This window comes from Leopardus geoffroyi, chromosome B2, assembly GCF_018350155.1.
Source record: "Leopardus geoffroyi isolate Oge1 chromosome B2, O.geoffroyi_Oge1_pat1.0, whole genome shotgun sequence".
NCBI classification, from domain to species: Eukaryota; Metazoa; Chordata; class Mammalia; order Carnivora; family Felidae; genus Leopardus; species Leopardus geoffroyi.
In genome coordinates this window covers 21,683,228-21,711,053 of record NC_059332.1, presented here as the reverse complement: position 1 = coordinate 21,711,053, position 27,826 = coordinate 21,683,228, and the positions used below count along the sequence as shown (strand labels likewise).

The 27,826-nt window shown below is 44.6% G+C and overlaps 1 long non-coding RNA gene across 2 annotated transcripts in view; it reads right to left on the bottom strand.

Moving 5' to 3' along the window:
* Positions 1 to 4,529: 4,529 nt before the first annotated feature.
* Positions 4,530 to 27,826, bottom strand: part of LOC123608072 — a 42,868-nt gene continuing 19,571 nt past the window's right edge. The window contains exons 2-4 of one of the 2 annotated variants that reach the window (XR_006717072.1): positions 27,315 to 27,381; positions 15,143 to 15,182; positions 4,530 to 5,187 (exon numbers count right to left, since the gene is read on the bottom strand). This is a non-coding gene — a long non-coding RNA (uncharacterized LOC123608072). Of the gene's footprint in view, positions 5,188 to 13,851; positions 14,246 to 15,142; positions 15,183 to 27,314; positions 27,382 to 27,826 lie in introns of those variants that run through there. The other variant, XR_006717071.1, reaches the window with a different exon arrangement.

Here is a 27,826-nt window from a genome sequence, read left to right as displayed (position 1 = left end):
ATTTCTGGGCCATAGGGTAGCCCTATTTTTAATTTTTTGAGGAACCTCCATACTGTTTTCCAGCATGGCTGCACCAGTTTGCTTTCCCACCAGCAGTTCAAGAGTGTTCCCCTTTCTCCACATCCTTGCCAACATCTGCTGTTTCCTGAGTTGTTAATTTTAGCCATTCTGCTAGGACAGGTGTGAGCTGGTATCTCACTGTGGTTTTGATTTGTATTTCCCTGATGAGTAATGTTCAGCATCTTTTCATGTGTCTGTTAGCCATCTGGATGTCTTCTTTGGAAAAGCGTCTGTTCATGTCTTTTGCCCATTTCTTCACTGGATTATTTGGTTTTTGGGTGTTGAGTTTGATAAGTTTGTTATAGATTTTGGATACTAACCTTTATCCAATATGTCATTTGCAAATATCGTCTCCCATTCCATCAGTTGCCTTTTATTTTTTTGATTGTTTCCTTCACTGTGCAGAAGCTTTTTATCATAAGAAACCACTTTATTTGATAAGGTGGGAGGAACAGGGTGCCTTCTCTTTGCCCAGCAGAAGTCACAATAGTCCTCTAGAAGCATTTTATGTTTGGAGCTCGATGATCCTCTGCTGTTGGGGTTATCTTGTGCATAGTAGGTTGTTTGGTCTCTAACAAAGTAGCTTTCCTGATCTCTAGCCACTAGATGCCAGTAGCACCCCCTCCAGTTGTGACAATCATAAATGTCTCCAAACATGTCCCCTAAAGGCTCTCTTGTGCTCTCTTGCTCCCTCTCTCTCATTCACCGCCATCCACCCACCCACACCCCTACCTGTCCATAACTATGGCCCTAAAAGAAGATGTATGCTATAGTAAACTTTGAACTTTATTTAATATCAGAAGGAAGTAGATGGTGCTGGGGCAAGTCCCAGAGTTAACACCCCCACCCCACTCCACCCCCGTTTACTCTATCACACACTTCTCCACACCCTGCTCCTAGACCCATTCTTAATCTGTCCTCTGCACCACCCCTATATCTGCCCCACTCCCAAACACCCCCAAATAAGCCTACAATCTCTAGCTGTGATACTCAGACTTTTTTTTCATCCATCCAGTGTTAGACACCTAAGACCTCTGGTTCATGTGTGCTGGGGGAGCAGAAAAGAAACCACACATGATGGGCGCCTGGTAGGTGGGTGTATTGGGGCAGTGCCAAGGAAGGGGAAGGAATAGTGAACTGCCACTTATAGAGCAGCTATTTCATGTATCAGGCTTATGTTAGCAGTTTCTTACACATGATTGCACTGAAGTTTTTCAGAATCACCTTGCCTTATAGGTATTTTCCCTTTTTGACAAATGGAAAAATTGAGCTTCAGGGAGGTTGTGGTAGGTCACCTGAAAATATGGCCGCCAAAAGTCCCTCTCAGCCCTGGTGTGTGTGCAGCCCCTTCTGTCAAGAGATGGGGACTATTTCTCCCTCTTTGAATGTAGACTGGCCTTGTGACATGCCCTGAGCAAACAATGCAGCAGAAACAACATTCGGGGAGTTCTGAGCCCAGGCCTTACAGTGGACTGGCAGCTTCTGTTTCCTCCCTCTTGAAATCCCGAGGCCACTGTGAGGAGGCCCAAGAAACTACACAGAGAGGTCATGTGGGCAAAACCAAGACTGTGGTTGACAGCTCCATCCCAGCTACCAGCTGAATGCAGCAACATGGGTGAACCCAGGCTAGACCAGCAGAAAAATCAGTCAGCCCACACAGTCCTAAGAAATAATACACTTGTGTTTGTTTTAAACCACTAACTTTTGAGGTAGTTTGTTATCCAGCTATTAATAACTGACATGAGAATTAAATAACTTGCTCAAGATCACACAGCCGAAATCACAGAGGAACCAGAATTTAAATATAAGCTTGTTTATATCACCGCCTCTTTTCTCCCATGAAGGTACACTAATTTATCCTCTATGATGTGGAACTATCTACTGGGTTGGGATGAAATGGTGTGTGAGGGTCAACTGAACACAAAGGATATCAAAGAAATCAACAGTTGACAATAGGTATACCTCCTAGCAAAACAGTGACAAGGGTAACTAGGGATAAAACTTGACTATGGAAAAGTTATCCTCATTAGCTCCATTTGTGGCAACTGTTTACATTGATGCCTAATCGACATATAGCACATATTGTTAAATATAATTAATTATGGAGTGGCAGTAAATTCTAAATATGTGCCATGTCTATTTCCAAGTTAGAGACTTTGACCTTTGAAAAGGAAGAGAAAAACTTGGTTAATAGGTTAGTCATAGGTATATATGCACCTCAATATTTTGAGCACCTGATGGCAAAGTCAGAATGCTAATTTCCTATCTTCCCTAATCATTATCCCTACAGCAAGGGGAAGGCAAGCTCTCTTATTATCAACTGATGACTTATTATCAACTGAGTCCTCCCCACAGGAGACCCCCCCCCCACCCTAAGGAGTGAATGCACCCCAAGGAGCATTCAAGCATCCTCCATTCAAGGTCAGAACTAGAAAATATGGAAGCCTAGGCTCCTAGGTCTGGCTTAGAGTCAGTCCCTGACTTAGAGTTTGAACAAGTTGAGAGCAAACGAGGAGGTCAGATCATTCCCCCAAACTCACGTCCTCTCACTCACTACATAATCAAACTTTCATGGTTCTTAAGCCTGTCAGTGATGTGACAGTCAATAGTAAATGTTCAATAACTGGCTCTCGTGGAGGAAAACATGCAAAAAGCTCTGATGTGCAGCATTTGCCATTTCTGTGGTATCAATACTCCCACCATAACCAGTTCCAAGCTACCAAGGTGACATTCACCAGCATGCAAAATTCATGAAAATTTAACAGTCGGTCCTCTTCTATATGACCAGCCCCAGCTCAGCATGGATGCCCCACCCACCCATGTGCACAATATTATATCCATTAGGATTATATTCAGCTGCAAGTGATGGAAAGTCCTGAAAGATAGTGGTTGAAAGAAGAAGTTTATCTCCTCTCCTTTAGGTAAAACAAGACCAGAGGCAAATCATCCAGAGCTCCCACACAATTATCCATCCTCAGCCCCTTGGTTCTGCTATCTCTGGGAGATGGCCCCCATCTTTATGGTTGCAGACGCCTGCCTTCCCATGCAAGTCTGAGTAAGCGAAATGGAAGGCATTGCAGAAGTATATGACTTCTCTTAAGAGGACTTCCTAGAAATTTCACCAAAGATTTTGTGATGTGTCATAGTCCAAAACATAATCCCATGGTTAGATCTATCTGCAAGGAATCCTGGAAAATGTAGTTTTTCTGTTGCATGACCAGATGAAATTCCGCATTCTGTTACTATGTGGGAAGGGGAAGGCTTAAGCAGGAAACTAGCTGTGTCTGCCGCCATATGACTATCACAGATATGTCTACCATTGATGACTATGATGGGGCCTTATACCAAGCTCTTTATCCATGTTATTTCCGGTTTTTTGGCCACAGTTATTCAAGTGTAGTGGTACCAGAAAAAAATTCAAATGAATACAGATGAGGATCTTTAAAAATTTTTTTTAATGTTTTTATTTATTTTTGAGACAGAGCATGAGCAGGGGAGGGGCAGAGAGAGAAGAAGACACAGAATCCGAAGCAGGCTCCAGGCTCTGAGCTGTCAGCACAGAGCCCGACGCGGGGCTCGAACTCACGAACTGTGAGATCATGACCTAAGCCGAAGTTGGATGCTTAACCGACTAAGCCACCCAGGTGCCCCACAGATGAGGATCTTTTAAAAATTTTCTAAGAGTTATGTATTTACTTTAATGTGAAAAAAAAAAGAATACATCAAACCTGTCATTTCACAGATACTTTTTCTTTTAAATGTTTGTTTATTTTTGAGACAGTGCAAGCAGGGGAGGGTCAGAGAGAGGGAGACAGAGGATCCTGAGCAGGCTCTGTGCTGACAGCAATGAGACCCCATGAGGGGCTTGAACTCATGAACCACGAGATCATGAACTGAACATAAGTCAGACACTCAACTGACTGAGCCACCCAGGTGCCCCCTCACAGACACTTTTGCTTAGGACTAGGGTAAGGTAGATAATACCTGATTAAGATAAAAAATTATTAAATTCCAGAAAGGTGAAGTAAATAATAGTACTGGTGATCTAAGGATATGGGAAAAATTCTTAAGGTAATGTCTCCAAGCCTGAGATTTGGGGAACACTGAGATAGCTGTCATTATCCCCACTTCCCAGAGGGGGAAACTGAGGCTCAGGGAAGTGACATGATTTTCTCAAGTTTGTACACAGTTATGTTGGCAGGTTTGATAATCTTGTTCTTGAGCAATGACTAACATCCCCTAATATTGCATTTGAGAACAATTGTGATGTGGATTCTAGTACTTTTGGTAAAGTCCTTTTCTATAGAGGTATCATTTTTAATTATGATCTTTTTTACACAACTATGAATATAATGTTATAATTTATATAAATGCAACTAAAGGCCCAATTTACTAACACTTTTTGGAGGGCGCTGTGGGGTGTCTCCAGGGAGCTCAGTGTCTCCACAGACAATAACTGACAATGGCTATCAGCTTGCAAAAGCCTTTTAATGTCCTTCAGGACTGGGTTTCATAACAAACAATGTGATGCATTTCTTAAAAATTAGAACACATTCTGGGAAATGGAGGACAAATTAGGGGAAGACAATACATTAGTTATACAACCGATGGAACCCAACATGGGTCTAGGGGAGAAAATACAAATTACAGTGTATAAGCTGTTCTGTTACTTTACCTGGAAGTAGAGCCTTATGAACATAACATTGCAAATTTGTGCCAGGTGTATGCAGAGTATGCCCACGTGTATGTAAATTGTGCCCAGATATGTGCAAATTTGTTTTCTAAACCAAGACCTCTGAAGACAAAATGCATATATGTATGTGTACATTTTCTTTAACTAGACTGTAATTCTGCCACATGTCATGGTTTTCCCATATGTGGCCTTACCAGCTTGTCCTTCATACAGTGCCAAAGGCGGGTCAACCATCTGCAGAATGCAGCGTCTGAAGCAACTGATGGGCTCTGAGGGACCGAAAGACCACACACTGTTGGAGGTCTCAGAAACTCTGGACAGTCCCTGGCGGTGAGGCCTCTATGCTCAGAGCTGAGTAACAAAGCAAGGTCACGGAATCAGCCTTGTCTGTAGACAGATGCCTTCTCTCTGCTTAGGCTTGTTTGTGTACCATTCTGTTTGGAGGCGAGAGAGGGGATGGGGTAAGAGTTCAAGGTCTCTTGGCCCCTGAGAGTGGCTGAAGCCTCCAGATCAATCTGTTTTTCACTGGTGGGTGAATGATATACTGACAGGGTGTGGGGGGTGGAAGGAGGTGACATAGGAGGGGGATGGTTTAAGGGTGGGACAGAAGTAGAGGGGAATATTACTGTTTCTAGTTAACACTTTGTGTGTACTATATCATTATAGGGGGAAAAATGCAACCTTAAAACAGCCTAAACTAATTATGAGCAGGGAATATGTAAAATGATATGATGCTGCTCGGCCTCTGGATAGTGCCCTGCTGTATTTCTACATGTGACATGTTATAAATAAAGCCCAAACCAAACCATAAAACTGGAAGAAAAAAAAATGGGGAGGAGAAAAGCTGTTGTTCATCCCTAAAACCCACCCTGTGCACATGCAAAACAGATGAGCTAAGAGAGACCCAGCTCAAAATCATCTCTTCCTAATGCAAATGTAAGAATGGTTTCCAGATGGAATCAGAGATGCACAGCTTATCATTGTATTAAGGAGCAGGCCCACTTTTGACCACATCCAAATGAACCACTGAGCCGCAAGTCCATGCATGGGCAAGTTTGGCTTTTTCAGTTTGCCTGGAACGTTCCTGGTCCTGCCACTGTGGTTCCTGGGCTCTCCCCTGGGCTAGTCACTGAGATTATGTTGAACGACTTGGAGCCAGGCAACATTTAGGCTCCTGACAATTCCAAACCTTTTCCTTCCTCATGGTGGCATCCCTCTTGTTCACCTTCCTCATTTTATTGTCCCCAGGCTCGCCAAGTGGGACAGGAAATTACATCACGATGTCATGTTGTCATCTCCAAAGTGTTAGGTTTCCCCCTTCCTCCCCAACTCTGAAACTGCAGAAAACTCTAAGTAGTGGTAAGTAGCCCTGGAAATTTAAGAGTATGGAAATTGGACAGTATGTAAAGATTTCACTACCAATGACAGAAAGTCCAAAATGACAGTGGCTCAAACAGTAAAGGAGCTGGTTAGTGGCTCAAAGAGAGCCTTCCCAAAGTTGCAGAGACTCAGGATCTTTCCCTCTCACCGCTCCCCCAATTCTCAGCACCATGTCTCTATAGCTTGTCCAGGATAGCTGCTTGACTTCTAGACATCACATCCATAGCCCAGCCAACAAGCATGATGTGTGTCTACACATGTTTGCAGTGTCAAGGACACTGCTTCTCCTTCCACCAAGGCCTGGGGTCTGTTTCTCCATCCTTGAATCAAGGTTGACCACTACAATTTGGCAGAATTAATGTTGTATGAATTCTAGAACCTAGGCCTTAAGGGATCTTGATGCTTCCTCTCTCTCTTTCTTAAAATCCTGAGAACACCACGTGGTGATGAAGCCCATCTAGCTATGGGAGAATGAGACACCTCATGGAGAAGAATCGAGGAGGCCCAGCTGTCAGAGATGACAATGAGGCCATATGAGATCTTGTGACCTAGTTAGGAAGTCAGATGAGACAAGCTAAGAAACCTCCTAACCTACCGAATGACAAAAATAACAAATTGCAGTGGTTTAGCCACTAATTTTTAGAGTGTATCTGTGCACAGCAATAGATAAACTTAAATAACAGCAAGCAGGAGGCAAAGAAGAGACAAAAAGCATGTGCACTGCTATTGTTGATGGAACTGTACATAAGCTTCCAGGCAACATGGCTGGTTTTTGTGTTTGGTACCACAAAACAAGATGCAAGCTACAAGGGGCGTTAAGGAATGTGGTCTCTATCCGGGCAGCCTGGTGCCCAGCTCGCAACAGCAGCAGCAATGACCATGGAAGATCTGATATCAGAGTGAAGAACCAGCACTCTGAGAGGGAGGGAAGATTGGAAAATGGCAAATGCATAGCATTTTCCATGAATATCACAGATTTTTTATTTTTTTTTATTTATTTTTTTAACGTTTATTTATTTTGGGGACAGAGAGAGAGCATGAACGGGGGAGGGGCAGAGAGAGAGGGAGACACAGAATCGGAAGCAGGCTCCAGGCTCTGAGCCATCAGCCCAGAGCCTGACGCGGGGCTCGAACTCAAGGACCGCGAGATCGCGACCTGGCTGAAGTCGGACGCTTAACCGACTGCGCCACCCAGGCGCCCCAGATTTTTTAAAGTTAGAAAGGTAACTTTAATATTCTTTTTCCTTTTAAACCAGAATTCTCCTCAGCTCAGAATCAGAGAAGGTAAATGAGAACACCTTCCAAACATATGCTAACGTCTCTGAGACATAAAAGGAGCACAAGGTTCTCTGCTCCAAGGAAGGGAGGGTGGGAGGAAGGCACAGCTTAGTGATAAAGATTAAAGCCACTGACAGCGCTCCTGGGTGGCTCAGTCGGTTAAGCATTCGACTTCCAGTTAGGTCAGGATTTCACGGTTTGTGAGTTCAAGTCCCACATTGGGTTCTCTGCTGTCTGTGTGGAACCTGCTTCAGCTCCTCTTTTTTCCTCTCTCTCTGGCCCTCCCCTGCTCTCTTTGTCTGTCTGTCTGTCTCTCTCTCTCAAAAATAAATATTTTAAATAATAAATAAAAATTCTTTCTCCCTCTCTCTCTGACCCTCCCCTGCTCTTTTGTCTGTCTCTCTCAAAAATAAATAAATATTTTAAATAATAAATAAAAATTCTTTCTCCCTCTCTGACCCTCCCCTGCTCTCTTTGTCTGTCTGTCTGTCTCTCTCTCTCTTAAAAATAAATATTTTAAGTAATAAATAAAGTCACTGATGATGGGATCAACCATTCTTGCTTTGATGGAAAGCAAGCTGCCATTTATGCTGCACATAGGGAAACATTTCTTGTACTCTGGTTCTTAGATCCTGGAATGGGTCAACATGTGATATTATTGCAATATTTCTCTTGCTTTTTAAGATATGGGTAAATTCTCAGCTGCCTTTGAGACTTTGAATTCCATTTCACCAGATGCACAAGAGAGTGAATTGAAAAATTCTAGAGGTCTCTTCGAGCCCTTCACTCCTGTGATATAAAGAAGTGCATTTGCTGCATGTTTATGCAGGTCTACCATATGCCCAGCACAATCCTGGGCCTTCTGGGGGGAAATAAAAAGAGGATATGCGTCTGCACTCAGAATGCATATGATCTACTTAGAAAAGCAATTTCTGTGGCTTTTCAGCACATAAGTCCAAGGAAAGTGCCCAGAGTTGCCTGAGATGTCCTCAGTTCTCCTGCATATCCCCAAGTCATAAGGATAATGAAGTTCTCTTCTTTGATAAGAACTGTCTGCCCTCGACACAGTCCCTCTTTACTCCGATAACCTGGAAGATCCCCTAATTTACCAGGCACCCCCTAACTTTGAGGCACATGAAGACTTTCCAGGGGTACTGCTTGCATAGTCTTGAGAATCACCTTCCAGATTCTCATTTTCCACATGTGTTCTTTCCTCAAGTGCTTGGGCTAAGAAGGTGCTAGAGTTCCCTATAGCCTTTCTTCACTTTGTGAAAGAAAGACATGCCCCTGAGCTCTGACACATCTTACCATGATTCATCATCCTGTGATGGGAAAATTCCAAGGCAGCCAACAAAAGGGAAGCCTCCCATGATGAATAATGAAGGTTCTGTCTGCTCACAGGGCTTTCGGGATTTCCCTGGTTTTGACACTTGTTCATTTGTTTGTTAAGGGAAAGCCCATTATTCAAACTGGGTGTTTGGCCCATGTTTGGATGTCTGAATTCAGTTAGATGGTACAGTGGGGAAATGGGAATAAAAACAGCTTTTTATCAGCAGTCACCTCTTCTATTTTCTCACCTCTGTCAGAGAAGGAAAGAGAGAAAGAGAAGGGGGAGAAAGAGAGAAAGAAAAATCACTGTTGTTGAGGTTGGTCCAATGAACAAAAATCAAGAAGAACATCTGTAAGAATTATTTAATGCTAAAAAAATACTTTTTTCTCTCCACAATTTCAAATGCAAGAAATTCTTTGCAGCCAGTCTTAAGACTCATCCCTAGGAGTGTCATTAGCTGAGAAGAAAGGCGCATTCAAATAGCTAAAGCCATGTAACTATTGGAGAGTTATAATTTTCGTCATATGCTGGTCATTTTAACTGCAATTGGAATGTTTAAAACAATTTCTAAAATGTTCAAGGTACATTAGCTAAAGCCCTAGGATGAAAGTTTCATGGGATTTCTTTCAGATTTGATGTGTTGTTTAATAAGTTAGTCTAAAACATCTTCTTACCAACTTTATAATTAAGGTCTTATTCCAAAAGAGGAACTAGAATACTTTCTGATTTATTCTATGAGGCCAGCATTACCCTATTACCCAAACCAGAAAAAGACACTACAAGAAAACTACAGACCAATATTTCTCATAAACATGGATGCAAAAATCTTCAACAAAATATTAGCAAATCGAATCCAACAATGTATAAAAAGAATTATACACTCAACCAAGTGGGATTCCTCTAAGGCATGAAAGGCTGGTTAATATTCAAAAAATAATTAATGTCATCAACAGACTAAAAAAAGAAAAATCACACAATCTTATCAATAGGTACAGAAAAAAGATTTGACAAAATCCAACACTCATCCATGATTTAAAAAAAAAAACCCTCAGTAAACTGGGAATAGAGAGGAACCTCCTCAACTTGATGAAGAATTCTACAAAATTCCTACAACTTAACATCATACTTAATGGTGAGAAATTCAAAGCTTTCCCACGAATATCAGGAACAAGAAAAGGATGTCCCTTCTCACCACTCCTTTTCAACACCACACTAGAAGTCTTAGATGATGCAACAAGGCAGGAAAAGGAAATAAAAGGTATCCAGATTGGGAAGGAAAAACTAAAACTGTCTTTGTTCACAGATGACATGATTATCTATGGAGAAAATCTGAAAGAATTGAAAATAAACAAAAATTTCCTAGAACCAATAAGCAATTACAGCAAGGTTGCAGGATTTAAGGTTAATGTATAAAAGTCAATCACTTTCCTATACACCAGCCCTGAACAAGTGAAATTTGAAATAAAAAACACAATTCCATTTACTTTGGCACCCCCCACAATGAAATACTTAGCATAAATCTAACGAAATATTGTCCCTGCAATGTGACTTTGAAGCTCTTCACATCAAAGTTGAGTCTATTTCCCCCGCCCCGAAGTATGGGCTGGTCCTGTGACTTACTTTGGCCAATGGAAAGTGGCAGAAGTGCAATGAGCCAGCCTGGAAGCTGTGCATGAGAGGTTTTGTTTGGCCACACCCACTCTTGGGATCCTGCCCAACAACCCCAGGAAGAAGCCCAGGATAGCCCATTGGAGAGTGAGAAATCATGTGCAGCAGAAATAAGGCATTCCAGCCATCCAAATGGCTGGCTATGGACATTTGAGCCAGCCCCGCCCCATCAGCTGAGCCCTTCTAGACTAAAGAGCCACTCAGCCAGCTCACAGACTCCTGAGCTTCCTGTTTTAGGGCTGTGATTATTGCTACACACAATTCTTGAGGTGAGAGAAAGCAAATATATCTTATTCTACTATTTATTCTGGTGTTCATTTAATTCTGAAGGAAAAAAAAGACTCACCATTTAGCAACTTGTCACAGGAAACAAAACAAATATCACATTGCAATTTACACACATAGATTTGGTAATTATGAAACCAATAAAAGACTTTCAAACATAAAAACCTACTACATTAGGATAAATGTCTACAGAGAAATGGAATAGAGATAGGAATCCACAGAGAAAAAGGGGAAGACAAAAAAATGTCTGAATGTTAACAATAACAATTCTTGGTATAATTTAAAATATGGCAAGTATCAAATCATCACAACATTTAAATTCCATTTGGCTCATATTTTAAAGACATGCAATATTTTTATTTTAAAATGTCAACATTTTACATTATGCCAAAAATTACATCCTTGGCAATTATTTGAATTTATGATTAAAAAATTATCATAAGATGTTGACTTATACAAGTTAAGGAGGGTTTTTTCAAAATTCCTTTAGGAGGTATGCAAGCTAAAATTCTTGAAAACTGCTATTCTAGAAAACCCACTATACAGTTCCTGTTTAACAGGTGAAATATATCTAGTGTACAGCTCATGTAGCTTTCTGTGTGGATGTGTAAGTATAATCATATGCATTATATTCTTATGCATGTATGCGTATAGATTTATGTTGATGTGTAATTTTATTCAGAGCTATATATTTCTATTTAAATGCATAATTTCTCTGTTGTTGGGCAACCATACCTTTTTGTTTTCTTGAAGAGAGATGGAATGACTCCTGGTGCAGGAAACTGAAGGAAAGGGAGAGCATAAGACCCCAGGTGGTAAGCAGAACAATGTCAGGGAAACAGGAGGGGGTTATTCCTTCAGAGGATGCTGGGATACACATGAGCAAGAGATCTCAGAGAGTCAGTCCACAATATCAGGCAACCAAAGGTAATTTGTATATGGTTGTGAGCAAGATTGACAAAGTCCCATATTTTTAATGAACTTCTATCCCAGTAGGTGTCCAGAAATCAAAAACAGAGACACACAAATAGTTCTGGAAGCCCCGCCAGAGAGACTCTAGATTAAAGTTAGGGAGAGGGTGTCTGGGTGGCTCAGTTGTTTAAGCATCAGACTTTGGCTCAGTTCATGGTATCGTGGTTCATGAGTTCGAGCTGCATCAGGCTCTCTGCTGTCAGCACAGAACCTGTTTCAGATCCTCTGTCTCCCTCCCTCTGTCCTTCCCCTACTTGTGTTCTCTCTCTCTCTCTCTCTCTCTCTCTCTCAAAAATAAATAAACATTAAAAAATAATAAAGTTAGGGAGAACTTTGTTCCCTTGTAGTGCTGTCCCATGCCTCTGAACCTCTACACATGCTAATCTCTCTGTGGAGAATGTTCTTCCCATTTATTTTTTTTAAATTAATTAATGTATTTTTTAGAGAGAAAGAGAGAGCACAAGCCGGGGAGGAACAGAGAGAGAGGGGGAGACAGAATCTGAGCAAGCTCCAGGCTCTGAGCTGTCAGTACAGAGCCCAATGCGGGGCTTGAACCCATGAATCGAGAGATCATGACCTGAACCAAAGTAGGATGCTTAACTGACTGAGCCACCCAGGCACCCCTCCCTTTTCTTATTACACTGCATTTTATATATTGGAGTAGATAATGTATTTATATAGTTCAAAAATCAAAATGATAAAGAACAAGTAAGAAGTCTTGCTCACACCCTGACCTGCTCCTCTCCTTTCCCGCTACCCGTCCCCCTCCCTACTAGGGCATGATCCCTTTTATTAGTTCCTTGTTTATCTTTCCAATCTTTCTGCAAATACAAGAAAGAGAGAGATATATACTCTAACTCCACCACACTTTTCTTAAACAGAATGTAGCCAACTATCTATGCTCACTGATCCTTGCTTTTTTTTCACTTAATAGTATATTCTGGAAAGTGTGTTCCAGCAGTGCACAGACAGCAACCCCTTTCTTTTTCCAGCTGCATAGTATTCCACTCTGAGGATGTCCATAGATTATCCAGGACTCTGTAGATGGACATGCGGGCTCCAGAATTCCCCTACTATATATAAGCAACTCTTCCATGAATAACCATGTATGTACATCCTTCCACACATGTGCAGGTGCCTCTGGGGGATAAATTCCCAGAAGTGCCACCCCACCTTTTCTTCCTGGCAAATTCTTACTCACCTTCTGACACCCACGGTCCAGAAAACCAGACATAAGAAGAGGCACGTCCAGAGAGCTACAGAAAGTATGTCTGCTTTCTCTGTTAGCTGGGATCATCTTAAGGGTGTGTACCCCTCTTTGTTCACCTATACATCCCATGAATGAATGAATGAATGAATGAATGAATGGATAGATAACTAAATAAATAAATAAATAAATAAATAAATAAATAAATAAAGTTCCAACTTGGGTTTCTTAAGAAACTCTGGAAGACAACCCTTAAGAGAGAAGTAAACTCTTTCTCTAGGTACCAATTATTGCTTATCACTATGAAATCTGTATTTCGTATACAATTTAGAAATGAGTAACCCAAACAGGGAAGAAATTCAGAACACACAGCAAATCCTAATGACCCACCCTTCTAGATACAATTCATTCCTTAACCTCATGTCTTAAAGCAGACTGTCTTAAGATTAAATCTTGATTGTGTATGCATATTTTGAATGTTCTTCTACTGTTTCTTCTTGTGACATTAATGAAAGTTATCAAATGAACCAATGAATAAGAGAAAACAGTACAACTCCACAGTTGTCTCAGTATGGAGAGGTAAAGTATAAACAAACAAACATGTGGACTATGTCTGTATAATAGCTAAGGGGTGCCTGGGTGGCTCAGTTGGTTAAGCATCTGACTCTTGGTTTCAGTTCAGGTTATGATCTCACGGTTTATGGGATCCAGCCCTGCATCAGCCTCTGTGCTGAGCCTGCTCAGGATTCTCTGTTTCCTCTCTCTTCTCCCCCCACCTTGCTCTCTCTCAAAACAAATAAATTTTTAAAAATAATAATAGCTAATATGTATCAAATATTTGCTATGGGTCAATCACTGTTCTATGTTTTTAAATGTATTCTCTAATTTAATCTTCTCTAAAAACAAACGAAAACTGCATAATTGTTATATCATTCCCATTTTATAAGTTTGGAAACTGAGGCACAGAGAGGTGAAGAAACTTGTCCAATGGCCCACAGCTAGAAAGTAGTGGAGCTAGAATTTGGAGCAAAGCAATCCAACTGGGAAGCCCATGTCCTTCATTTCAATAGTGTTCCTTCGGGTGTGTGTGTGTGTGTGTGTGTGTGTGTGTGTACTTTCCATGGTAGATTAGTTATGAGTGGGTTCCTAAGTTTCAGAAAACCCAAAATAATTGTGGTTTGTTACAAACACATTGTTTGTACTTTACTATGTTCTTTATTATGTTCTCACATAGTGAAGAAGAAAGGTGAACAGACTAGAGTTGTAATAACAGCCCCAATCATCAGGAACCCAGGCTCCTTATCAACATAGACTTTCTACCTTATGGCCCAAAATGACTACTGCACTCCAGCCACCACATCCACATTCCAGCCTGCAGCAAAAAAGAAGGGGAAAGAAGAGTATACCCCCTCTCTTGACTACTACTTCCCAGAAGTTGAACTTGATATTTCCACTTTTAGTTCACTGGCCACAGTTTTAGCCCCTGGCCCCACCTAGTTCCAAGGAAGGTTGTGGAAAGTAGACCTTGTTCCATGCAGAAGGCATGTTAAAAATACTGGGTTTTAGTACTAAAGAAAAAGTACAAAGTGGATATAAGGAATAACTAGCAGATTCTGCCACACACAGTAATAGAGAAGCAAAAAAAGCATGGAATCCCAGTGTGAAGAGGGGTTTTTAAATTATCTAGTAAAAGTGCTTCTCTGATGCTTAAGTATTTCTGCCCACGGTTGTTCCTCCCCACCCCCCGCCTCACCCCCACAGAAAGAGGCCTTGAGGCAACCCATCTGATGTTTAGACAGTGTTTCCATCAGTTGAACTCACATAACTGGCCCTATTTCAACCCCTTAAGGCCATTCAGAAAAACTCTCAAATCTAAGCCCTTTTGCCCCGATATTTCAGACATTTTGAAGAGAGCTATCAGGACCTCACCCCCAGACTCCTCTTCACCAGACACCGACTGTTCTCTCAGTATACTTCTGTCACCCTCCAGCGTGTTCACAGCACTCTTTAGGTGCCTAATCCAGGCCTGGACGTGAAGTCCTGGGCGTGGCCTTACCCAGTCAGAGAAGGATTACAACTCTCAGATCATTGGCATCTGTGAATACACTTCTAGAATGGCTTCTAACATTGCTTTAGGATTTTTGAAGATGGCTTTACACTTCTAACTCAGGTAGTGTTTATCACTTACTAAAGCTACATATCCCCAATTCAATTTTTGCAGTTGATTTTTTTGGCTTTGACATAGAACCTAATATGGCTCTCTACTTACCTTCTCCTACAGATAGGGCCTCTTGGCTGGAATCTTGAACCTACAAAGATAGTTTAGGGTTTTTTTTAACGTCTTTTTAGTGTTTATTTATTTGAAAGAGAAAGAAAAAGCATGAGCAGGCGAGGGGCAGAGAGGGAGACACAGAATCTGAAGCAGGCTCCAGGCTCCGAGCTGTCAGCACAGAGCCCGATGAGGGGCTTGAACTCACAAACTGCAAGATCATGACCTGAGCCGAAGTTGGGCGCTTAACCGACTGAGCCACCCAGGTGCCCCCTACAAAGATAGTTTTAAATCCTGAGTCTGTCCCATCAACAAATCATCTATCCCTCCCACCTCCATCTCTAACTCCCACCTCTAACATCCCTCCCACCTCTAACATCTCTAACATCTCTGTAGCTTCATCTCTGTCACTGAGCAGAACATTGCACAGGGCAGGGCCAAGGTCAATGCTATATGATACACCCCTGAAATCTTCCCTCAGGGTGACATGGATCCATTAAACAGTCCTTTCTGTGGCAACAAGGAAAACTGGTTTGGATGTGTGTTGCTGCCATAGTGACGTCCAAGCAGACAGCTAACATTGGCTGTTGGCAGCATCTGCAACCAGAGCTTCCCTTTAACAGTGAGAAGACTTCACAAGCCCTTAGGAGTCAGGACCCAGCTGTGGAGAGATAGCATTTATTCATGTATTCGTTCGTTCATTGCCCACTTGTAAAACACCTGTTGTGGTCTTCTATGAGCCAGAGTGCTGTCTGAGAATAAAGGTCCGCAAGCATGATACCTGACCTCAAGGACCTTATCTGCCTACTGGAAAGTAAGAACACAGCTAGGATGACTCTATTATAACTCAACACAGCCTGTGCCACTCCTCCACACAGTGAGAGCTACATGGGGTCTCATGCCTCTCGGAATAAAGGTCAAGGTCTGCACAGCCCTACAAGGCCTTCCAACCCTCCTTCCCATTGTCTCTCCTCCAGCCACACCAGTCTGGTCTTGAAACACACCAGAAGATGGATGTTCTCTTGCCTTCCATCTTTGTATTTAAGTTTCCTTTGTCTCTAATGCTCTTCCCTAAATACCTATATGGCTCCCTCCCTCCCTTCCTTCAAGCCTTTACCCCAAACCACCTTCACAATGAGGTCATCTCTGGTCACCCCATCTAGAATGTCAACACTTTCAGGGTATTTCATTTCCTCCTGCCTGATTTATTTTTTTCTACCTTAGGGTATTCTCCTCTTTAATATTCTCCATCTTACTTCTTAATATTGGTTCATTTCTATTTCCTCCACCAGCCTATAAGCTCTGAGAACACCAGGGAGCTTGGGATTTTTTTTAATCCAGATCCTTAGTTGAATGACTGATCTACATGGAGAATGCATGCATACATGTGTGCGTGAATGAATAAACAATGTCACTCTAACAAGATATATCTTATAAAGGAAGAGTTCTGGAGCACCATGAAAGCGCATAGAAGAGGTTCCTAACCCAGTCTGTAGAAGTCAAGAGGCTTTCCTGAGAAAGGTGGAATGAGAGCATGTCAGGCTAGAGCAGAGAGAAAGGTCAGTCCAGGAAGAGGAAGCAACTCAACCTTGGGAAAGAGGCCCAGGTGCCTTGGGAACATAGTGCACTTGGAAGCCACATGTGGTTGAACATGGAGCCAGGTGGAAGAACCCAGCAAACCAGGAGAAGGTATTAAGAATCCATCCAGAAAGCTTGAGGAGCCAGTGAAGCAAATGGCAAAGTACCGTCAGCAGATTGTTATTTTAGGAACACCAGAGTGCAAAATGGATTGGAAGGGAGCCAGACAGGGGAGAGGGACAGCAGTTGGAAAGATGGTTCAATAATCCCATTAAAAGAGGATAAGGATGAATTAGGGCAGGGGTTGGCAAACGTTTTCTGTAAAAGGGCCAGATAGTAAATATGGGACACATGTTCACCTCTGCAATTGCAACAAAAAAGCAAGCAGGGGAGGTATGCAAATGAAGGAGGGTGGCTATTTTCCCATAAGACTTTATTTACAAAACAGTGGATGGGCAGACCTAGGCTGCAGGCTGCAGGTTGCTGACTCTTGAACTGGGGGTAATGGAAAGAAGTGGATGTGCAGCAAAATGATGGAGAGGTAGAGCCAGTAGAAGTGGGAGTTAATTGGCTGTGGGTGGGGAATGGGGGGAGGGGAAGCTCCAGAGGCTGGGGGGGAAGGGGCGTGGGGGAGGGAAGGCGATTGCCCTACCCAGAGCTGTCCCACTCCAGCACACGCATGGGAGCAAGCTGACCCTGGGTCCACCTAGGAGAAGCTCTGAATCCCCTATTTCCAATCTGAAGGACCCCAAGAACTCAGCAAAGAGCTGCACAATGGCCCAGGGAAGAACCACCAAAATCAGAATGACGAAAAGAAAAGGTCTCCCCACCACCCTTCTCCCTAATTGGCTCTGGGGTCTGCCTTGAATTTAGGGATCCCTCCCACTGGTGTCTTACAGCAATGGCAATGACTCTGACCTCTCCTTCCTCAGAAAGGGTTCCCTTCCCCTCTCCTCCCCTTCCCCCCCACCCCGTACCCTCCAGTGCTAGATCCCATCAGTGATGCCCTGTGTTCTCCCTTCCACCTGAATCCTGGCCTCATGTGCCTGGGAGAAGGCCACTCAGGGAGCCCCACTGAGGCTCAGAAAATGTCTGCATGCATGTGTGTGGCAGGGGACAGCTGCTGGAGACAGGGGGTCCCTGGAGGTGACAGCAGGGTCAGAGGGAGAAACAGTGTGGATCTTGGGTCTTCACCCAAGAGAGGAGATAAAGAGATGCTAAGTTCACTACCACACGCACAGAAGACAGCTGAGGTAAAATAACAATAACAATTAATAATAATAATAATAATACAATAAAACCAGATGCCAGGTGACCAAGAAATGGGCTCCAGGTCCGACTTAGACCACCAGTGGCAGGCTGCCTTAGCCCATGAGGCAGGCAGGCACGTCCTTGAGCGGCAGACAGGGGGCAGGGAGAAGGGTTGCTCCTCGTGAGCACATTCTCCAGAAGTGGCTCCTTTTCAACAGTTTTAAAGGTCATATGCTGACATGACAGTTGCTAAAGCCTATGATGAAAACGCTCGCAGGAAGCATTGTGCAAGCGAGCTCTGGAGACCCACAGGCTCCATAGACAGAGGACAGCCTTTCATGGGGGCCTTCTCCCCGCCATGCCATGCACGGCCGCCACCCCCACTTCCCCAAGACCTCCCCAGCCCCACCGCTCTGAGGTCAGAGCCCTGCCAGAAGACAGACACCTCTGGGTGCATTTCAAGGGGCACTGAACAGGCAGCAGAGGTGGGGACCTGGGCCCAGCACCAACCACCACCAGCTGGGAGACGTCTCTGAGCAGGTACCATGACAGCTACGCAGCGGGCCCATGACCCATGTCCCACAATCAGCCTTGGGGACTGTGTGAGTGAGCCCAGCCTCAGATGACCTTTCATGGCTGGCAGAGTGCGGGGAAAGCGCTTAGAGCCTCTGCAACAAACAGTATGTCTGCCTGAGGTTAGAATGTAAATGTGCACTACAGATTCTACAACCTAGCAACAGAAGGAGTAAAACCAGACTCTCTGCCTGTCTCGGAACCATTTTGTGCTGTTCAAAAAGGAACTTGGATTGGGACCCAAGGGGCCATCTGCCCAAGCCCTGCCCTCAGGGCAGCAGGTTGAAAGCTACTGCCAAGCCCACCCCACCCTAGCCTCTGCTCACTCCCCTGCCCTCCTCCTCTTCCTCCTCCTCCTCCTCCCCTTCTCCTCCCCCTCCACCGCTCATCCTCCTCCTCCTCCTGCACACTCAGGCTGCACAGCAGCAGGCCCAGGGCTCCTCTACCTGCACACAAGCTCCAGGCCTGACAGCCAGAGGCCTCCTGTATCATCCAGCCTGTGCTACAGGCCGGATCTGTGGGGCTCCTGAAAGGCTGGGAGCAGATACAGGCAGGCATGGCTTCTTCCCAACATCTGAGGAAAGGCTGGAACCTACATCTTACTACTACACACACACACACACACACACACACACACACACATGCATACATACAGACACACACACAATACATGCACACATACATGTATACATACACATATACACATACACATACAGACACGCACAATACATACACATACACACATACATGCATGCACAGACACACAATACATACACACATACATGCATATACACATATACACACATACATACACACATGCATGCACAGACTTACACAATACATGCATGCATGCATACACACATATACACATACACATATACATATACACGCGTAGACACACAAACAGACACGCATTCATACACACACACATGCACATGCACACATACATAAATACATGCACACATGAACTCTTCTAGCTCTGATCTTGTGCCCATCTCTGACTGGTTTGGGGTGATCGATCAAGTCCCTGCATGCATTTCCACAGAGAAGCCTCTGCAGACCCCTGTGTCACAAAGCTCCAGGGGCATCATGCACCTTTTAGAACATGGCATCTTAGAGGCGGCAGTGCCCTAGCGCGGGGCTCCGTTTTCCTTGCTCAAACTCTGCCCGCTTCCTGTTGGTTTTCAGTAACTCACAAGAGCTCAGTAACAAGAAGAGAATACCACCAAATGATGAACCCAGACCATGGCCGCCACCTTCCCCTCCTCCACCCGGGAAAATGTGTTTCCCATGCATGAGGGGAAGCTTCTGGAATAGGCAGTGTTCCTAGTGCTGAGCATAGCTGTGGGCCTCTGAGAAGCTGTAGCAACACCAGGTGGATATCAGGACTTGAACTGATGCCACACGAGGGCCGGGACAGTGTCAGGGTCACCAGGCCCAGCTAGAACTTCAGGTCAAACTCAGAGCAAACCAGCTCCCCTGACACGCCAGGTGACGCTGAGACCCTGCATATGCAGGGCTGGCAAGACCATCTTGCAGGGCTCCTTCTGTAGGTGCCCTCTCGCTAAGTGAGAGAAAAGCAAGCTGAATGGCCAGAACCAGGCCTCTGTCTGAAAGTGGCAGGGTCAAGGTGCCAGACGTGGGCTTGTGCCAGACCTGGGCTTCTGCCAGAGCAGACATTTTACAGCCACTTCCTTATAGTCAGATGCAGTTTGAACCAGACGTACCAGGATACCTCCCAGGCTGAAAAGCCCAAACTCGACCCCACACTGGGTCCTAATCAAACCTCACCCACAAAGCAAGACTGCTTTTCTTTGAATTAGCTTTGTGACCACGTGCACATCATTTAACCTGTCTATGCCTCCTTTTCCAGAACAGTAAAGCAGGATGATGAAAGCCCTCACCTGAATGTTTTGACGTAAGCACATGGGACAGTGGCTGTCCCACAGGAAGGAAGGATCAGGGTACGAAGACTCTCTGTTTTTTTTTATTCAGACTCAAGTTAATTAGCATATTGTGTAGTATTGGTTTCAGGAGTAGAATTCAGTGATTCATCTCTTACATACAACACCCAGTGCTCGTCCCAACAAGTGCCCTCCTTAATCCCCATCACCCACCTAGCTCGTCCCCCCACCCACCCCTCCATCATCCAGGGTATGGGGACTCTCTTGGCCATAAAAGACAAAAGACCTCACAGACCCAGATCTAGCACCTTCCTTCCTGTCCTTTGAAGAGAATACACCTTCATATAAAGAGTGAGAGAAAGAAACTCAAAACTGTTTCCTCTTTCCATTTAGAACCACTGAAGCCCCATTAGAATCTCAAATCTAGAATTTAGCTTATCCATAATTTCTCTAAGCCCAGTGCTCATGTTAAGGCCCGGTGAATGGGAAGAGAGATCATCCACTGTCCCCATTCCACCCTGTTAACTGCAGAGTGACCCCCCCCTACACTTTCTTTTTTTCTTTTAATTTTTTTAATGTTTATTTATTTTTGAGAGAGAGATAAAGACAAAGCGTGAGCAGGGGAGGGGCAGAGAGAGAGAGACACAGAATCCAAAGCAGGTTCCAGGCTCTGAGCTGTCAGCACAGAGCCAACGAACCATGAGATCATGACCTGAGCCAAAGTCCAACGCTTAACCGACTGAGCCACCCAGGCAGCCCACCCCCTACACTTTCTCACGCACTCACACACTCATACATGTTGTCACACACACATGCACATTCACACTCCCACACGCATGCCCACACCCACGCGCACACACTTTCTCCTAGTTATTCACAATTGCACACGTTCCTCACACGCTTACGCATATTCACACTCACCTAAGTTCACACACATTCGTGCTCTCACATGTTCACACTCACACAAGCACTCACTGGCATGTACTCACACCCTCACACTCACACACCCTGATTGAAGGGCGATGCTGCTGAACTGATGAGACACAGTAGTAACATCTACCCCTTGATTCCACATAATAAGTCAATCATTAATCTATGGCAAAACTAAAGCACAGGTGTGGTCGAAAGCTCAAATGCCACCAGAGAGCAAGCCACAGCCCGCCTGGGGCCCCCTCTGGCCTCACTCTCAGGGCAGTCACAACCCTAAAAGTTTCCAATCTGCCCATCGTGCACCTATTGATACTGACTGAGCCGTCAAATCATGGCCATATTGTGTGAGACCCAGTAGCCTTCGAGGATGCCCTTGTCCTCAGAGCATTTACATAAAACTTAAGCAGAGGGAACAGCTTAACAAGGAAGGACATTCCTCCTACAACGCGGAGGAACCTTGAGCACATGCTGCTAAGTGAATTTAACCAGTCACGACAAGACAGATACTGGATGATTCCATTTGTACTAGGTCCCTAGAGTCATCAAATTCATAGAGACAGGAAGTAGAAGGGTGGTTGCCAGGGACTGCGGGGGGTGGGGGGGCAGGGAGGAACGGGGGCAGGGGAGGGAGAGTCAGTGTTTTAATGGGTGTAGTTTCAGTTTTGCAGGATGAAAAAGTTCTGGAGACAGATGGCGGTGATGGTTGCATAACAGTGTGAATGTACTTAATGCCACTGACCTGCACACTTAAAACCGGTTAAAATAATAAATTTTACTAATGTGTATTTTACCGCAATTTTTAAAAATAAATTAGAACAAATAATCCCACAAAATAAGAAGTAAACAGTGTGGTATGGACCATGAGCTCCTCTGAGGTTTCAGAATTCAGGGAAGTCTTCATGGAAGAGGAAGAGCTTGTCTGGCTGTCCACCCCTTTCTTATAAGCTATAAAGTGCTGGAAAAATGGACAGTCCAGGCCAGGGAAGTAGAAAGTCTGTCTTAAACTCCAACAATGTCTACAGGAATCAAGAGCCAGGTCTCACCTGCCGAAAAGCTCAGTCACCAAGGGTATGGTGGGTGTGACCCTGTAATTTTTTTTAAAGCTTTTATTTATTTTGGGAGAGAGAGACAGAGAACCAGTAGGGGAGGGGCAGAAAGGGGTGGGGAGGACAGACGATCTGAAGTGGGCTCTGAGCTGACAGCAGAGAACCCGACACAAGGCTTGAACTCATGAACCACAAGATCATGATCTGAGCCAAGGTCGGATGCTTAACCTCCTGAGCCACCCAGGCGCCCTATGACCCTGTAATTTATATCCCAAGACTCAGTTCTTTTGAGAGTGAAGCAGCACTATTGATTATTGGCAGACAAGGTTATGTCATCTCCTGCGACATAACGGGAAAAGCCTGGGCTTGGGAATCAGGCAGACCTAGGTTCCAGTACCAGCTTACGCACTTGCTTGGGCAAATTACTTTCTGTCTCTGGGCCTCAGTTTCCCCATCAGTAAAGTTTCTATCTCATGAGATTATTTCGAGAAGCAAACATAAGATGAAAAAAAAGCTCCCAATCCAGGATCTGGCACTCTCTAAATACTACAAGCCTGTAATCTCTTATCTGCAAGTGTGAAATCCAACGAGCTCTGAAAACTGAAAGCTTTTTAAACTCATTTGGTGGCAAAACCTGACTATGACCAGTGCACAGCTATTTAGAATCTTTATCCCACTTTGTGTAATTTATCTTTATGTTTTGCTACAGAAATATTAATGTGTTTGATGACAGGCTGGGAGTGTGTTATTTTCCCAAAGTCCAAACTTCCTGTATTAAGTTGGAAGGATGAGGACTCTAGGATTCTAATTATAGTTTCAATGTCCTATACAGATTTAAATCTCTTGTCACCTATAGATATAGGTATATATATATATATATATATGAATAATCTATTACATGAAAAATGCCATGTTTAGCTAAACAAAAAAGTAACCTGGGGCACCTGGGTGGCTCAGTTGGTTAAGTGTCCAACTCTTGGTTTTGGCTCAGGTCATGATCTCACCACTCATGAGTTCGAACCCCGTATTGGGCTCCACACTGACAGTGCAGAGCCTGCTTGGGATTCTCTCTCTCTTGCTCTCTCTCTGCCCCTCCCCTGCTCTCTCTCTCTCTCTCTCTCTCTCTCAAAATAAATAAACTTTTTAAAAGAAGTATAGGGTTACCTGGGTGGCTCAGTCAGTTGAGCATCTGACTTTGGCTCAGGTCATGATCTCATGGTTTGTGAGTTCGAGCCCCATGTCGGGCTCTGTGCTGACAGCTCAGAGTTTGGAGCCTGCTTCAGATTCTGTGTCTCCCTTTCTCTCTGCCCCTCCCCTGCTCACGCTCTGTCCCTCAAAAATGAATAAACGTTTAAAACATTAAAAAAAAAGAAGTATATACACATAAGCTATGCATAGACCATCTCCAGAAGCATTCTTTTGGGTGGAAACAGTGGTTGTCTCTAGAAACAGAGACACAGAGGTTGGGAAAAGGAAAAAAAGTTGATGTTGAAATTTTTATTTCACACACAGAACACATTTTTTAAATATTAAATTATAAAGGTAAAAGATGCTTCACACCCATTAGGATGGCTGTTGTCAAAAAAAAAAAAAAAAAAAAAAACAGAAAACAACAAGTGTTGGCAAGGATGTGGAGAAAAGGGAACCCTTGTGCTCTGTTGGTGGAATGTAAAATCACACAGCTATGGGAAACCAAATACCAGTTCCTCAAGAAATTAAAACCAGAGGTACCATATGATCCAGCGATTTCACTTTTGGGTATACACACAGAAGAATTGAAAGCAGGGTCTCAAACAGATATTTGTACCCCATATTCATAGCAGCATTATTCACAGTAGCTGGAAGGTAGAAGGTAGAAGTGACCATCGATGGATGAATGGATAAACAAAAGTGGCCTCTATGTGCAGTGGAATATTCTTTAGCTTCAAAAAGGAAAGAACTTGTGACACAGGTCACAACGTGGGTGAACCTTGAGGACATTATGCTCAGTGAAACTAAGCCAGACACAAAGGACACATACTGGATGAGTCCACTTAAATGAGGTTCCTGGGGTGGTGAAATTCACGGAGACAGAGAGTAGAGTGGGGGTTGCCCGGGACTGGGGGGTGGGGAGGGGAGGAGGAGGAGGGGTTAGTGTTTAATGGATGCCGGCTTCAGCTTGGAAAGATGAAGAAGTTCTGGGGATGGATGGCAGAGGCAGCTCTACAACAATGTGACTGTGCTCAACGCCAGTGAACTTTACACTCAAAACCCGCGAAGATGGTAACTTTTATGTGATGTATATTTTATTCCAATTAAAAAGAAAGTTAAAAGAGAAACTTCTCCAGTCACAAATCCCTTTGGATCTGCCTGGGCTGCTGGAGCTGAACCTTTCCAGGAGCTATGCAGGCGGCAGGCAGGGACCTCTGAATAATGCATGAGTCAAAGAGCGGTTGTCAGGGAGGGCCCCCTCTAGGGCCCTGCTGGCCCTGCTGACCGCGGAGTGCCCTGCAGGGAGGGCTGGTTGGGGGAGGGGGGTGGCTGGAACAGGTGCTGGGCTCCAATCTAATGTCAACGCCGGCTGCCTGGAGCTGGGGCCTGGTTGGTGACAAGGGTCAGGCTTCTAGACATGCCCCGAGGAGTCATTACAAGATGCTCTGGACATGGAGGGGATTGGGGGTGGGCAAAGTGGGTGCAGTGGACTGAGAGATACAGGCATCCCGTTATGGAATGAATAAGTCATGGGGATAAAGAGCACAGCATAGGGAATATAGTCAATGGTACGGTTATCGCATTGTATGGTGACAGATGGGAGCTACCCTTGTGGAGAGCACAGCATAGCATATAAACTTATCAAATCACTATGTTGTACCTGAAACTAATGGAAGGTGTGTGTCAACTATACTCAAAGAAAAAGGTGCTCTAGACAGAGCCATGGTGCCCCCCAGCAGCACCCAGACCTCCCAGAGAAGAGCTGAAGGGCCTCTGTTTCTCTTCAAAAGAGAAATCCCCAGGGTGCCTGGGTGGTTCAGTCGGTTAAGCATCTGTCTCTTGATTTCAGCTCAGGTCATGATCTCGCAGTTCATGAGATTGAGCCCCACGTCAGGCTCCACGCTGTCAGTTCAGAGCCTGCTTGGGATTCTGTCTCTCCTCTCTCTGCCCCTACCCACCTCTCAAAGTAAATAAATAAAACTTTTTTAAAAAGAAAGAAAGATTCCCCAGACCATGGCTCCTCCTCAAAACCTAAAGAGGCAAATAGAAAGGAGAAATAAGAAGATCCCTCTTTAATACCTTGACACCAAGTTTTTTTATAAAGGAAGGGACTTTCTGGCTGATTAGAATATCTGGTCCATTTCTGTGCATCAGCTAGCAATTACAGCTTTATTTCTGGGTTTCTCCTGATCAGTAAAACGTGGCCGACTTTGGGCTCAGACCCCAAGGGCCCCCTGCGTGAGGAGGCTCACCCACCCTGTCTGTACACAACACTGGAGGGTGAGGGGCAGGGCTGGGCTCCAGCTTCACCTCTGCCCCAGGTTCCACAGGCAGGCCCACGGCTCCCCTGGGCCCTAGGGTCCTCATCTGTAAAGGGGACCAGCACCTCTCGAAGTTCCATCCATTTATCAGTTAGGGAAACAGTGCCTAGCCAGGAAACAGAGGAAATGTAATGTCGGGGGACTGGTTACAGATGCTGGAAGAGCCAAAAAGCCAATCTCAGGCAGAAGTAACAGGATCCCAGCACCCTAGGTTTGGAGAGGGACTGTTGTTAGCAACTGAACTCTGGGCCATTTGGTGGAGCTGGAACCCTGGGCAGCTCAGAGTGAGACAGAGGGAAACATCTCAGCCTTTCCCTTCCTCCAGCCCTCTGATTTATCCTTGTTCACTGAACCCCCTTGGGCTGAACCCAGCTGGAAACCAGGCAGCAAGGGATCCTGGGAGATGTAGTTTGCAAGACAGACTGTTGCAATCCAAAGTAGGGCAAGGGAATCCAGGCAAAAGACCTGCAATCCAGCCATGGATGTTGCAACCATCCCAGACTTAGAGTGGATTTTTTCACTTTTTTTTTTTTTTTTTTTTTTGTCCTGTCCTGCCATTTCTGCTTTAGGTGCCTTATATGTAAAGGAATTGAGTTAAAGTTGGACACAATGGAAACACTTTAATTTAAGCTGTAAAGCTCACACTTTCCAGGCCACCCCATCACTTCTGAACCCCAAAAGTGGATCTGTGTCCGCTGGTTATCCCCTTGCCAGACTGAGCATCCCCTGACGAACAGCCCTGCCCCAAGCTTTCTCTCGGCAAGGAGCAGGCTGTGCTGGGTAGGTGTAAGATGTGGACCAGATGCAAACAGAGCTGGATTTGACCCAGCCATGGGGCGGAGGAGGCAGTGTAACAGGTTCCCATTCCACCTGGGGAAGCAGGAGCATTATTTCCTCCACCAGGGCTGGGTTTCCAGGTACAGAGAGCAGAGGTCACTGTGGTCCAATGAGCTGAGCATAGGTTAGGAACTCAATTGCTCTTTGTTTAGATTCAGCTGAGGCACCCAACCTTGTGTGACTTTGTGCCAAACACAATTCTTCCGCTACAACCTGCCCTACAAGACCAGGAAGACATGATGAGGAACGACAGGAGAAGCACATTGAAAGGTAACCATTGTGCACATAAATGTACAATGAGGGCAATGCCCAGCATTCACACCATGCCCTTCCTGAGTCATGATCTTATATCCAACCTAGTCATACAGACCATCCTGTTGTGAAGGAAGGGGAGGGACTTTTATCTGCACTTTACAGAGAGAGAAACCCAGGCACTGAAAGTATACAGCGACCAGCACAGTGGGTCAAGCTGGCATCAGATTCAAGGCCTCAGGAGTGTCAGCCTTGACCTGCTTCAACTGAGCCACAGAGGACCACTTACCTCCTAAGCCCAAGGGCCCTGGTGCCATTCAGGAACATCTGTAGGTGACGTGCTTTTGTCATTAGGCCTAGAAAGGAGAGGAGAAACAAATGAAAGGAAAACAAGGGAGGCAAGGAAAAAGGAACAGAGAGAAAGCAGAGATAAGGAAAGGAGCTATGCTATGATAGAAAAGGTAGATAAGAACATGCAGCTTAGGAAATCACTCTGCCCTGACTCTTTACTACAGCTTGTGAGGGTCTTACCAGCCCTGAAGGCTTCGATGCCTTCCAGCATCACTCGCTGGGACTGGAAATTCACCGGGGTTGCTTGAATAAGAAGCCAGTCCCCCTCGCACTAATCTGGGGTGGCTTCCATTATCAGCTGGCCTTTTCCTCCCTGCAGGGCCCAGTTGATGACACTCGAAGTCCTGTTCCCTTTTCTGTAAGGTGCTATTGTGTAAGGTGGGAGAACAGATACTCATGTGGGTGTTGCTGAAGCTCAAACATGTTTATCTGCACCTGGACGGTGGAATG